Below are 13,000 nucleotides of genomic sequence, written 5' to 3' on the forward strand. Positions count from 1 at the left end.
AGTCAAGAAGATGCTGTGCTACTTGGTATACGGCGCATGCGTACTTAGCCCTAATTGGCGCGATAATCCGTTGAAACCGGTGCAAACCTGCCGAGACCAGTTAGAACTGGGTGAAACTGGTTGGAACTGGGCGAAACTGGTTGGAACTGGATGAAACTGAGGGCCGCCCTGGTTCCGGGCTTCACTATGTGACTTGGCCTGTATACAGACTGTATACATCAGTTTGTTCTCTTCGCGTTTCGCCAGATGCCGGCGCATATGCATGTACATGTAGATACTGACAAAGTGACATAGAGCGGTGCTGTGGAACAGGTGTAGGACGTCGTATGGAATCGTCGTTTGGGACACCATATTTTCTTTATTGCTTGGTCTTCCGTGGGGAAAGACAGCATTGAGTGTGTTGTGTTAGACAGATTCCACTGGACACAGACAAGTGAAATCTCGACAAGCACAGTGTGGTTGTGCTCGCAGGACGAGGAGGAGACAACCCTACTCGCAGGCAACGCACTCAGTAGCAGCGCAGTCACATAGTTTCGACCAGGGAGTCATACAAACTCCCTGGTTTCAACCTGTGCGTGCGCTTGGGCAGTGCCTGTACCGTTGTGTAGATCTACGAGACCAGAGTTCATGCCAGCGTGAGTGATTGCAGTGCCACAGACACAGTACAGACTAAGTGCGCCCGCACGAAACCCAGGAGTGACAGCTGTAGTGTAGAGACTCTAGTCGATAGAGATTAGAGTAGATCTACTGCATGCGGACAAGCTAGTAATATAGCTGCAGTATCCTGCAGCTGCGCAGGGCGAGAGCGAGTCCATTTGGGATCCGGCCTTCACGTCGCCGAACGGAAGTCAAAACTCAACGTCCAATGTTACAGTCAGAGCATCCGATCTGTGTGAATGTGTGACCGGTCTACTTCTACAAATCTACATGACTGTACCAAACTCCAAAGGCCAACGGCCACTTCAGCGGATGCTAAATCAGAGTAAAACTAAAAATACATCGATGCTCTGCTTCGTCCCCGGTCACCAACCGCAGCTCAGCACCTGGTTCCACGATCGAGCAAGCGATGCTACGAAGTACGATGAAGCGACACAGTCAGTGTGGTGGCCTGATTCTCCTGACTGTATGTACTATAGTCTATAGTCTATACTAGTCTATAGTCTATAGTCTATAGTCTATAGTCTATACTAGTCTATAGTCTATAGTCTATAGTCTATGATGTAGATCTACATACCGGTGTTCATTACCATGATTACTGTAGCTTAGAATCAGGGAGTCGTATATAGCTGCGTGCGTCTATACCGTATACGACTCCCTGGTCTACAATGATTGCCGTGTAGAGTATACCCGTCTACCATGGTCTACTCGATCTACATCAGGTACATGATCTATTGTAAACCATGATAACGGCCAACACACCACATGCATGTACACCATGTACACAGGACACACTGACCTGGTGACCATGGTGACCTGGTGACCATGGTGACACTGTTCACACTAGACTAGTGTAGTAGTGAGTGTACCATGGACAGTGTAGTGTAGATCTACTGAGTCTGAGACTGAGGACCGGTACTCGAGCAGCAAGGAAATGTTTGTACATGTACCAGCACGTAATCGTTGTAGAGGATCGGCGGTACCGACTTGCAGAACATCTCGCGCAGACTTTGACAGTTCATGTTGAGTAGAATGTTGCGTGATGGTGGCGAGCATTGCCCTAGTATTGCCGGTCCTCAGCCAGACTAGCGTGGCATCCTGGGCGCATAGCGAGCGTTTCCTAAGCGACGCTAGTAGAATCTACACAGTCTTACTGTTTTCCTCTGAGTGAGAACTATTTAAAATTTTGTAGAGTATCGTCAGAACCAGTGGTGCGCGGCGCGCAAAGTCCGCAATTTACTTGCTTATGAAGGGATGCAGAAGTTCACAATTTCTTCCTTCAAATGCCACATCTGTTGAAGGGGAGAGGTTTCTCCCCCCTCTACTGATTTATCAACTTGGACTTGGGATAAAGGTGAGGTGGAAAAATGGCCGTACAAGTACGGCAACAAGCATGCTGCTAATAGCAATGATATTTTTAGGTAAAAAAAAAGAAAACACATGAGAACGAGTTATGCAGCAACTATCCTTGACTGTAACAAGATGATAAACAGTCAGAAAGTGCGATACAGTCAAAACTGCCGTTAGCGACCTCTGCTGTAGGCGACCATCTACCGTTAGCGACCGATTTTCCGTGCACCGACAGTTTCACATACAAACTGATCTGTCCAGAGCGACCATGTGCGAGACCAGCGACCGTGATTTCATGCACGGTGGCTGCATTCAAATCTGCTGTAAGCGACCGCGACCCAGGTTCAGTCAGGTGCGAAACTGTACTTGCCAGTGCGCTGTCAACTACAAGGTGTCAAAATGCGCTGTCTTGCAAGTGCGATCGACTGGCCCTGGCCTGTACTGAGGCTGCGCTGTAGCTCTCAAGTCCAGGCAGTGTCGATCTACTGCCGCGTCGCATACGCGTATACGGGCATGGTCGTTGTAGGTATGCACGTCACACTCACCGTAGACTCCGTACACATGTATATGTATGCACTCCACACTCACCGTAGACTCCGTACACATGTATATGTATGCACGTCACACTCACCGTAGACTCCGTACACATGTATATGTATGCACGTCACACTCACCGTAGACTCCGTACATATATATGTATGCACGTCACACTCACCGTAGACTCCGTACACATGTATATGTACGCACGCAGTTATAATGAAACGCCCTTCCTGTAGGCTACAAAACAAGAACAGCGACGTTCACGGCAGCTACAAAACAGAACAGCGACGTTCACGGCAGCCTCGTTGGAGTGTAGTTGGCTTTCGCATGATATGGACCATGGCTACATCCTCCAGCAAGAAGCGTCGCTGTCTCTCCCTCAGCGAGAGAGTGGATGTGATTCGGAAATCCGAGAAAGGTGAATCTGCACGGTCGATCGCAAACCGCATAGGTGTCGGGAAAGCTCAGATCCAGCCAATCATCAAGGACAAGGAGAAGATCATGGACGTCTTCAAGGCAGGGACATCCAGCTAACTTCGTCGATTGTCAGGAAAGGCGAAGTACGGCGATGTAAACTCTGCAATGTGGGATTGGTTTACCAAAGCCCGGGCGCGTTGTTTGCCACTGACTGGTCCTCTCCTTCAAGAGAAAGCCCTGCAACTGGCGAAAGTGATGGGCCATAATGATTTTGCTGCGTCGAACGGTTGGCTCGTCGCATTGAAGCTCAAGTACAGGAAGAGGATGTTACAGCACCTGCTTGGTCACATGGAGGGAACAGAATCTGTGTCAGAAGTGGCAAAGAAACTGACAGTGTTGGACGCCATACTGTGGACTGTTTCGGGATGTAAGGATGTAGCACAGACAACAATCAGCAAGTGTTTTGCAAGTTGTGAGTTCAAGGATGTTGCTCCCAATGAGGTGTGTGAAGTTGAAGATTCCGACTGTCCTGGTGCTGACACAGTCCTAAGCAACGTGTCATTTGAAGAATTTGTAGCATTTGATGATGACGTCAGTACAGGAGAGACCCTCAGTCCCAATTGGGAGGAAGAGATCTTGGCTGCTGCAAGAGGTGAAGCGCAGCAAAATGATGACGATGATGTTGATGACAAAAGCGACACAGAGGATGGATTGGTCGCTAACGCCATCTCTGGTAAGCAGGCAGTTCAGCACATTGATGGACTCAAGAAGTATGCCTTGCAGAGAGGCCTTGACAGCATACTGGATCTGGTCACACAGGCAACTGACAAAATTTTACAAGGAGGAGATGCTTCGCTAGTCCGAACTTGAACAGGGAAACCTTGACAGCTGGCTGAACATGTAAAAGATTAGCCCTGGTATGTGCACTATTCTTGGGTTTGTTCACCCCTATATTCTATTGAATATCCAATAAAATCATATTAAAAATCACATCATTCTCGTCGATTTGAGTACATGGAAGCATATATGCATGCCCGGTATGCCGGATTTACCATACATCTGCCGTAAGAGACCATCTGCCGTAAGAGACCGCTTTTTCTTGCACCAAGGGGCGGTCGTTTACGACAGATTTGACTGTAATAGGGCAAGAAACTGACAAACTACTAAGACATTCAGCGACTTGAGACTTTTGGACTGTTTATCATCTTGTTACAGTCGTGGGTAGTTGCTGCATAACTCGTTCTCATGTGTTCTCTTTTCTCCTTTACATTTTTATGACTGGCTCAGTATCCAAGTAAATATTTTTTAAATTCTTTCTAATAGTTGCATCCTACTAAAGGGAAAAATTGTGTCACTCAGTAAGATACAGACCGAAGTTTGCTACTGCAGTGGACACTGAAATCCGATGGGAAGACCGGGTCCGGCACCCTTACACTTGGTTCACATATTGACGGCACGCGCCAGGAGGCACCGGTGGTGGGCGCATTGCGATTATGTGAGCCAGTCCAATGCGTGCCAAATCATACGGCACATCATCGCGAGCAATCGCCAGCAAAGCCAGTCAGCGCCCAGTGCCCGTCTCTTGCAATGTGCCCCAACACCGGTCCCATACAATTTTGACCAAAAAAAGCGATATGAACTGTTTGCGCTGGTGATCCCCGATGCCAGGACCCAGATTTTGTCAAAATTCCATTTTTTTATTACAAGAAAGCACGGTGGTCACTGTCCATGTTGCAGCTGTAAATAGTCGGAAAGGTGAGAAATGGTGAATTGTTGACCATTCCTGCGCACTCGTTTTTTTTCAATGTTGTGCACTACCCTTTGTGTGTCTGTTGTAGGAAATAGCGATGGTCACTGTCCAAGTTGCAGGTGTGAATAGTCGGAAAGGTGAGGAATAGTGAATTTTGGACCATTTCTGCGCTTGTGTTCTTTTCAATGTACCTGTGGGTAAATGGGCCCAGCATCAATGTGGGTGCTGGATTTGCTTAAATTTTTCGTTTGCTGGTCGGCCGCTTGCAGTCGTAGGCAGTGTCCCAGGAAATTTGACCCTGCTGTAACTGGCTTGAGTTCCAATTCCGGATGCACGGGCAAAAAGCCCCAAACTGGGATATTGGTAATTTTTAGGGTTAAGCAGCCCTGGGCAAGTCGTTTATGACAGTGTGTGTCATTCTTGCTATGCACTACCCTTTGTGTGTCTTTTGTAAGAACTCACGATAGTCACTGTCCATGTTGCATATGTGAATAGTCGGAAAGGTGAGAAATAGGGAAATTTTGACCATTTGTGCGCACCTGTTCGTTTCAATGTAAGTGCGTGTAAATGGGCCCAGCTGCAGTGTGGGTGCTGGAATTGCTTAGATTTTTGGTTTGTTAGTAGTCCGCTTGCACTCGCAGATAGTGCCCCAGGAAACTAGACCCTGCGGTAACAGGTTTGAGTTCCAAGTCCGGATGCACTGGCAAAAAGCCCCGTACTTGGAGATCGGTTATTGGCGCACTAGCCAGTGGCTAGAGCGTGTTAGCGCCGCATGAACACCTGCCAGGTGGCAGCTTGATTACACTATTCAATCACGCAGATTCACGGCACTAATCTACAGCGCAGCTCCGAAACCGCGCCAAGAGAGGTTGCAGCTCACACCTCACATTTCTTCTGATCCAAACTTTTCCCATGTGCCTTGCTTTGAGTGTTGCCTTTGTGAAAGTAGAGTTCGCTGCTGTTGCCTGGCTTTCACAGTTTTGCTCCTAGCTTTTTCTTCAGCTCCTAGCTTTTCCTCGCTGCCTAGCTTTTGCAGTTTTGTCCGTAGCCTCGTAGCTGCCTCGTAGCTGTTTCTCCTTGAACAGCGCATACGATGAGTTTAAATCAGTCGTTGCAGAGATTGTGTGTCGCCGAGCTGCGTGAACAGCTCAAAAAGCGTGGCCTAGACCCATCTGGCACCAAATCGGTCCTGATAAACCGACTCGAGTGAGCCGTAGACGAACATGAGGACTTCGTTCCTGCTACTGCCGCTTATGCGGCTTCTTTTGCTGTTACGGAGGACCCGGATAATTCGGATCGTGACAACTTTCAGCAGGAACTGCGGCGTCTGGTGCGCGAAGAAGTATCAGCTGCAATCGGTACAGCGTTGTTGGTAGCACCAGAGGCGGCCTCTCAAACCCAGGCAGCTGTGACCCTGTCCAATCCTGCTCCTTCTATCCCCGGATTGAGCTCCATTGCACCTGCGCTGGTGGCTAGCAGTACCGAAACCTCGGCAGCAGCTCACCTCCTCGCGCCTAAGTCACTGCAAGATCGCATCGTGAAAGGTGAGTTCATTGAGCTGAACTTACTGTTGCCAGAGGGGCTAAGCAATTCTTTCTCCCAACGTGAATCCCGCTCGTTCGAGCTTCGTACCCCCAATCAGTCTGGGGGAAGTAAGCAGTCGCTGGAACTGGTTGAAACCAGCGACGGTCGCCAAGTCAAGCGGCGGATACATGACATCGCAACATGGCTAGAGGCCTGGACCTTGTACACTGGGGTTGTCTGTACTCACGCACCACACCGTCTCCACGAATTGTTGGCGTACCAGTCCATCATCCTCAAAGCCAGCCGCCAGTATCTGCCAGCTGTTTGGCTCAGCTATGACCAGCAACTTCGGCTGTCAGCCTCGCTGCAGCCAGGCAAGCGCCTTGACATTATCAACAACAATCTGTGGCAGCTATCCGTCACGGGTAAGGCCAGACCAGCAGACCAGCATGTCCAGTATTCCACACTGTGCACCCTTCGTCCAGTCAGTGTCTTTTTCGTCCCAACAGAAGCCCCCAGCAGTATCAGCACGGGTCCACGCTCACCCGTTCTGAGAGCGGCCGAATCATCTTCCGTAAATGTAACTCCGGCCAGTGCCAGCACAAGTCGTCCTGCCGCTTCCACCATGTCTGCAACACATTCCCGCCAACAGTGCCCTAAGGCTGGGACCAAATCCCGAACCACTTCTCAGAAAAGTCAGCAACTCCGATAGTTTGCCTTCAGCCAGTACTCTCCACGCTTCCACATTCCGCTCACCTTTGCATGTTACCCGCTTTTCTTCCTTGCTATCTTAGTATCTACCCACCCAGACCCACAGTTTTCACGATATGGTCTGCACGGCTTGCATCATGGCTTCGATATTGGCTTTTCAGGTGATCGTACTGTTAACGTTAATTCTCCTAATCTCCCTTCCGCTGCTAAACACGCTCAGTTTATATCAGACCAGTTAGCTGCCTCCTGTAGTCGAAGGGAAACTGCTGGCCCCTTCACTTCACCCCCTTTCTCGTTCATGCATTGCTCGGGCGTCGGTGCAGTGCCAAAGAAAAACGGCAAAATGCGCATGATCCACCACCTGTCTAGCCCACTCGGGACGAGTGTCAATGACGGCATACCTACTGATATATTCTCGCTGCAATATGTTACTATTGATGATGCCATCAATATCATTATGTCTTTACCCCTCCAGTTTACATGTCAAAACTGGATGTCAAGAGCGCCTTCAGGCAGATCCCAGTACGCATCGAAGATTTCCCACTGCTTGGTACTTTTTGGCAAGGCCGTTACTATTACGAACAAGTGCTCCCTTTTGGTTTGCGCTCTAGTTCCTTCATTTTCAACACCGTTGCTGATGCTATTGAATGGATCATAAAGCATCATTCCTCCATAAGTGATATTTTGCATTACTTAGATGACTTTCTGAACGCCGTTCCTAGCCTTTCTGTTGCTAACCGCCAGCTGGCTAACTTGCTTCGCGCATTCATGCTCTTAGGCGTACCCCTGGCCCCAGACAAGTTAGAAGGCCCTGCTCAGTGTCTTACATTTCTTGGAATAGAGTTGGACTGCGTTTCCAAGCAAGCCAGGCTCCCATCCGACAAACTGACTGAGCTCAGATCTCTGCTTACTGCCACCCTCCAGCGTAACTCTATTTCTCAGCGCAGCCTCGAGTCCCTTTTGGGGAAGCTCTCCTTTGCAGCACAGGTGGTCGTCCCAGGGCGCACATTTCTTCGACGGCTTTGGTCGGTGTGCAGCAGGTATCAAGAGCCCCACTACAAGATAGTACTGGACTCTGATGCTATGGAAGATATCAGGTGGTGGCAGCACCTGCTGCAACACTGGAACGGTAAATCGTTCTTCTTGCACCCAAACTGGACTCCATCGCCAGATCTACTACTCTACACAGACGCAAGCAGTTCACGTGGCTGGGGAGCCTACAACAACAACGGCCGGTGGATCAACGGCGCTTGGACCCGAGAAGAAGTGGAGAGAGACATCACTTGGAAGGAGCTGTATGCCCTGCTAGTCGCTTGCGCCACTTGGGGCCATGCTTGGGCAAAGCTCCGTATCCTTATTCACTGCGACAATGCTGCAGTCGTGGACTGTGTAAAGTCGGGCAGTAGTAAATCAGTGATGCAACTACTCCGCGGACTTTTCTTTGTCTGCGCCAAACATAACTTTACCATTTCAGCCATCTATATTGCAGGGAACAAGAACCTGATTGCTGATTCTCTGTCACGCTTCTCTATGCAGGCATTCCGGCAGCTCGCTCCCAGCGCCAAGAACCTGCCGGACAACGTGATATGGCCCCAGTACATGGGGAAGTAAGCGTCTACGCTGCATGCGCCATTGCCCCGAACACACGGCACACCTATTCGACCGGTGAGAGCAGATATAGTGGTTACTGCCAGTGGTGCCTCTGGAAACCCTTCCCAGCTACTGACTATCAGCTAAGTTGCTTTGCCGCATTCTTCGCTCGCTCAGCACGACCATGTACAATCTCTGTGTACCTCAGTGCGGTGCGCAACGCCCAAATTGAACAAGGCTTGGGTGATCCGCTGGAAGATGCCTGGCTGCTGAAACGAGTAGTAAAGGGCATTGGACAGTGCCATGGCACAGCTGTTATCACACCTCGCCTTCCTATTACCATGCCTGTGCTCCGCAAAATAGTGGATGCGTGCCAGTTGACGGAACTACTCAGCCGACATGACCGTCTGCTGTACCAAGCATATATGCTGCTTGCATTTTACGGCTTCCTTTGCTGTTCCGAGGATACAGGGGAGACTCGGAGGACTGATGCTCAACTCGCAGACGGCAACATGCAGCTGTTCCTGCCAAAGTCAAAACAGATCCACTAGGCAGTGGGGTCACAGTGTTCGTTGGCCGAGCCACGCAACCGTACTGCCCCGTAGCAGCGATGACAGCATACCTGCTCACTACCCGCCATCATCCATCCACTGGGCCACTGTTTGTGCTCTCAGATGGACCGAAGCTTACTCGTGCGGCATTTACCACCACTGTACGTTCATTGCTGGCAGTATCTGGCGCGCCAAACCTGCACCTGTATTCCGGGCACTCATTCCGCATTGGTGCTGCTACGACAGCCGCAATGGCCGGTGTGCCCGACTCTCTGATCCGCGCCGCTGGACGCTGGAAGAGTGATGTATGTTTGCGGTACATGCGTATGCCAGCATCCCTTAAGTACAGTGTGTCGTCACAGCTTGCAAAGGTTAGCCATTTGGTCTGAATTTTGGCCTAGCAATTCTGAATATTTACGTGGTGTGCTGGATTCGCGGATGTTCGTTCACAACTGGTTTGCCCTGTTTGCTTGCTTGCGACTCAGTTGCAGAGTCATTGCCTGTTCGCGACTCAGCAGAGTCTTTTCGCGTTGCGACTCATTTGCCGAGTCACGTGACATTGCACCAGTTGTTCGAATCCAACACTCCACCTATCCAATTTAACTCAACCAGACTATTCTGTGTGTGCTCGTTCATGCGTGTGGGTCCGCATGCACGCGCATGTACATGTCCGGCTGTGTGAAGCACGGGCTAATGGCGCACTAGCCAGTGGCTAGAGCGTGTTAGCGCCGCATGAACACCTGCCAGGTGGCAGCTTGATTACACTATTCAATCACACAGATTCACGGCGCTAATCTACAGCGCAGCTCCGAAACCGCGCCAAGAGAGGTTGCAGCTCACACCTCGTATTTCTTCTGCTCCAAACTTTTCCCACGTGCCTTGCTTTGAGTTTTGCCTTTGTGAAAGTAGAGTTCGCTGCTGTTGCCTGGCTTTCACAGTTTTGCTCCTAGCTTTTTCTCCCCCACCAACACCCACCCTATAGCTGTTGCTCTACGTTAACATGTTGCTATATTCTCTGCAGCCTATGTGGTCTGCACTTGCATTCGCTGTAACTTGCCATATTCAATTCTAAAAAACATACAAGTAAAATAAAACATCGGGGAGTGCGGATGTTCGCTCACAACTGGTTTGCCCTGTTTGCTTGCTTGCGACTCAGTTGCAGAGTCATTGCCTGTTTGCGACTCAGCAGAGTCTTTTCGCGTTGCGACTCATTTGCCGAGTCACGTGACATTGCACCAGTTGTTCGAATCCAGAACTCCACCTATCCTATTTAACTCAACCAGACTATTCTGTGTGTGCTCGTTCATGCGTGTGGGTCCGCATGCACGCGCATGTACATGTCCGGCTGTGTGAAGCACGGGCTAATTTAAGGTTTCAGCAGCCCTGGGCAGGTCGTTTATGACAATGTCTGGCATTTCTGTTGTGCACTTCCCGTTGTGTGACTATTGCAGGAATTCACGGTGGTCAATGTACATGTTGCAGCTGTGAATAGTCGGAAAGGTGAGAAATAGGTAAATTTTGACCATTTGTGCGCACCTGTTCGTTTCAATGTAAGTGTGTGTGTAAATGGGCCCAGCTGCAATGTGGGTGCTGGAATTGCTTAGATTTTTCGTTTGCTAGTAGGCCGCTTGCACTCGTAGGCAGTGCCCAAGGAAATTTGACCCTGCTGTAACTGGCTTGACTTCCAAGTGCGGATGCACGGGCAAAAAGCCCCAAACTGGGAGATAGGTAATTTTTAGGGTCCAGCAGCCCTGGGCAGGTCGTTTATGACAATGTGTGTCCTTTCTGTTGTGCACTACCCTTTGTGTGTCTGTTTTAGGAATTCACGATAGTCACCGTCCAAGTTGCAGGTGTGGATAGTGGGAAAGGTGAGAAATGGTGAATTTTGGACCATTTCTGCGCTTGTGTTCTTTTTCCTGATGATGTACCTGTGGGTAAATGGGCCCAGCTTCAACGTGGGTGCTAGATTAGCTTATATTTATTGTTTGCTAGTAGGCCGCTTGCACTCGTAGGCAGTGCCCCAGGAAATTTGACCCTGCTGTAACTGCCTTGAGTTCCAAGTCCGGATGCACGGGCTGAAAAAGCCCCAAACTTGGAGATAGGTAATTTTCAGCTTTCAGCAGCCTTGGGCAGGTCGTATATGACAATGTGTGTCATTTCTGTTGTGCACTACCCTTTGTGTGAATATTGCAGGAATTCACGGTGGTCACTGTCCATGTTGCAGCTGTGAATAGTCGGAAAGGTGAGAAGTGGTGAATTTTTGACCATTTGTGCGCTTGTGTTCTTTTCAATGTACCTGTAGGTAAATGGGCACAGGTGCAATGTGGGCGCTGGAATTGCTTAAATTTTTGGTTTGCTAGTAGGCCGCTTGCACTCGTAGGCAGTGCCCCACGAAATTTGACCGTGCTGTAACTGGCTTGAGTTCCAAGACAGGATGTACGGGCAAAAAGCCCCAAACTTTGAGATACGTTATCGCCGCGTTCAGCAGCCCTGGGCAGGTCGTTTATGACAATGTGTGTCAATTCTGTTGTGCACTACCGTTTGTGTGCCTATTGCAGGAAATCACGATGGTCACTGTCCATGTTGGAGCGGCACACTTTGGTCATGGCACATTCTAGTATATCTACGTGGACAGCAGTCACAGCACCATGATGCCGGAGTTCAGGGATTGTCCAAATCACTCGTTTTATCAAACTAATTATTTGTCATACCCTCAGTCTTAGGAATATCTCAGTAATGATATTGATTTTCAACGTCTTTCTAGATTTACACTGCAATCCATCTCAAAAGACAAAAAAAATGATGCAGTTTGAAATCTTGAATCTTGTTGCCGAGCACGTGCCACATGCAGAGAAGGTACGCTTTTCAACGGCCAAAGAGAGTTGGAACGCTTGTGTCTTTGTGGGTAACTTGAACATTGGGGCTCATGCAAAATCGCATCGATTTTGGGATTTCCCCGCAACGTTTTGCTTCAGCAAAAATGTTGTGCTGGACCACATTCCTGTCACTTCGCAGTGGCTTATTGTTGGTGCAGTTAGTATCCCACCCTCCCATCCCTGACTTCTGGGTGTGTGTTTATCGATATCTTATTGGTTTTCTTATTGCCAATATTGGCCATGTGGCTGTGGCAGTTACGACTGCTTTTCTTTTTTAGTTAAAAAACGTAGGGGAGGTGTACGTCGTGGGCCATTGTATGCCGTGGTTACATACAGCTTCAGATTGTATGGCTAGTATAGTGACAGGGGGAGGGGGGTTGAGTCTGCAGGGGAAGAATACAGTGATTGAACTGAAGCTGGATGATGACCGTGTGGTGAGTGTGTGGGGATTTAGAGATGCCGTCCTTGGGCAGGGATATAGGTCCTTTAGCATGGACGGGTGTTGTTACATTCATTGTAACATTTTGTCGCTTTCTGTGTGTTTTGCTGTGCGACTACAGTAGCAGCAGTGTCTTGTGCATATTTTTTCTTACCAGGCTCTATGCATACAATTATGCAAGGAAAAAAAGAAGAACAAAAATCAAGAAAGAGATAGTATTAAAATAATATCAATAAATAAAGCCGTTGCCGAGCCACCGTGCTCACAGCAGCTAGCAGAGACTTCTGTGCATGTTTGTGTTATTGTTGTGAAAGTGGACCACAAAGACCACGATATGTGCACGTAGTCTACATACTGTAAAAGCAGAAATTTTCGGTGGTGTAATATTTTCGGTATTCTCCAAAATCGGCGGTTCGGTGGAGGGAAATTTTCGGTAAAACCCGTTTTCCACCAGGTAAGTGTACTACTAGTTCTGCATGTATACAGTACAGGTTGTACCAACATTTTCGGTGGGTTTTATTTTCGGTAAAAATTGTCAGCACCGAACTGGTCCGAAGTTACCGAAAATAGACACCACCGAAAATGTCTGCTTTTA

General features: G+C 49.0%; 1 long non-coding RNA gene across 1 annotated transcript; it reads left to right on the top strand.

Moving 5' to 3' along the window:
* Nucleotides 1-1,635: 1,635 nt before the first annotated feature.
* Nucleotides 1,636-12,202, top strand: LOC135830438 (uncharacterized). The gene is made up of 6 exons (XR_010556035.1): nt 1,636-2,011; nt 4,803-4,851; nt 10,542-10,590; nt 10,910-10,958; nt 11,284-11,332; nt 11,649-12,202. It is a non-coding gene; the product is annotated as an uncharacterized LOC135830438 (long non-coding RNA).
* The last annotated feature ends 798 nt before the right edge of the window (nt 12,203-13,000 follow it).

Source organism: Sycon ciliatum, unplaced genomic scaffold, assembly GCF_964019385.1.
Source record: "Sycon ciliatum unplaced genomic scaffold, ocSycCili1.1 SCAFFOLD_2447, whole genome shotgun sequence".
Classification (NCBI taxonomy): domain Eukaryota; kingdom Metazoa; phylum Porifera; class Calcarea; order Leucosolenida; family Sycettidae; genus Sycon; species Sycon ciliatum.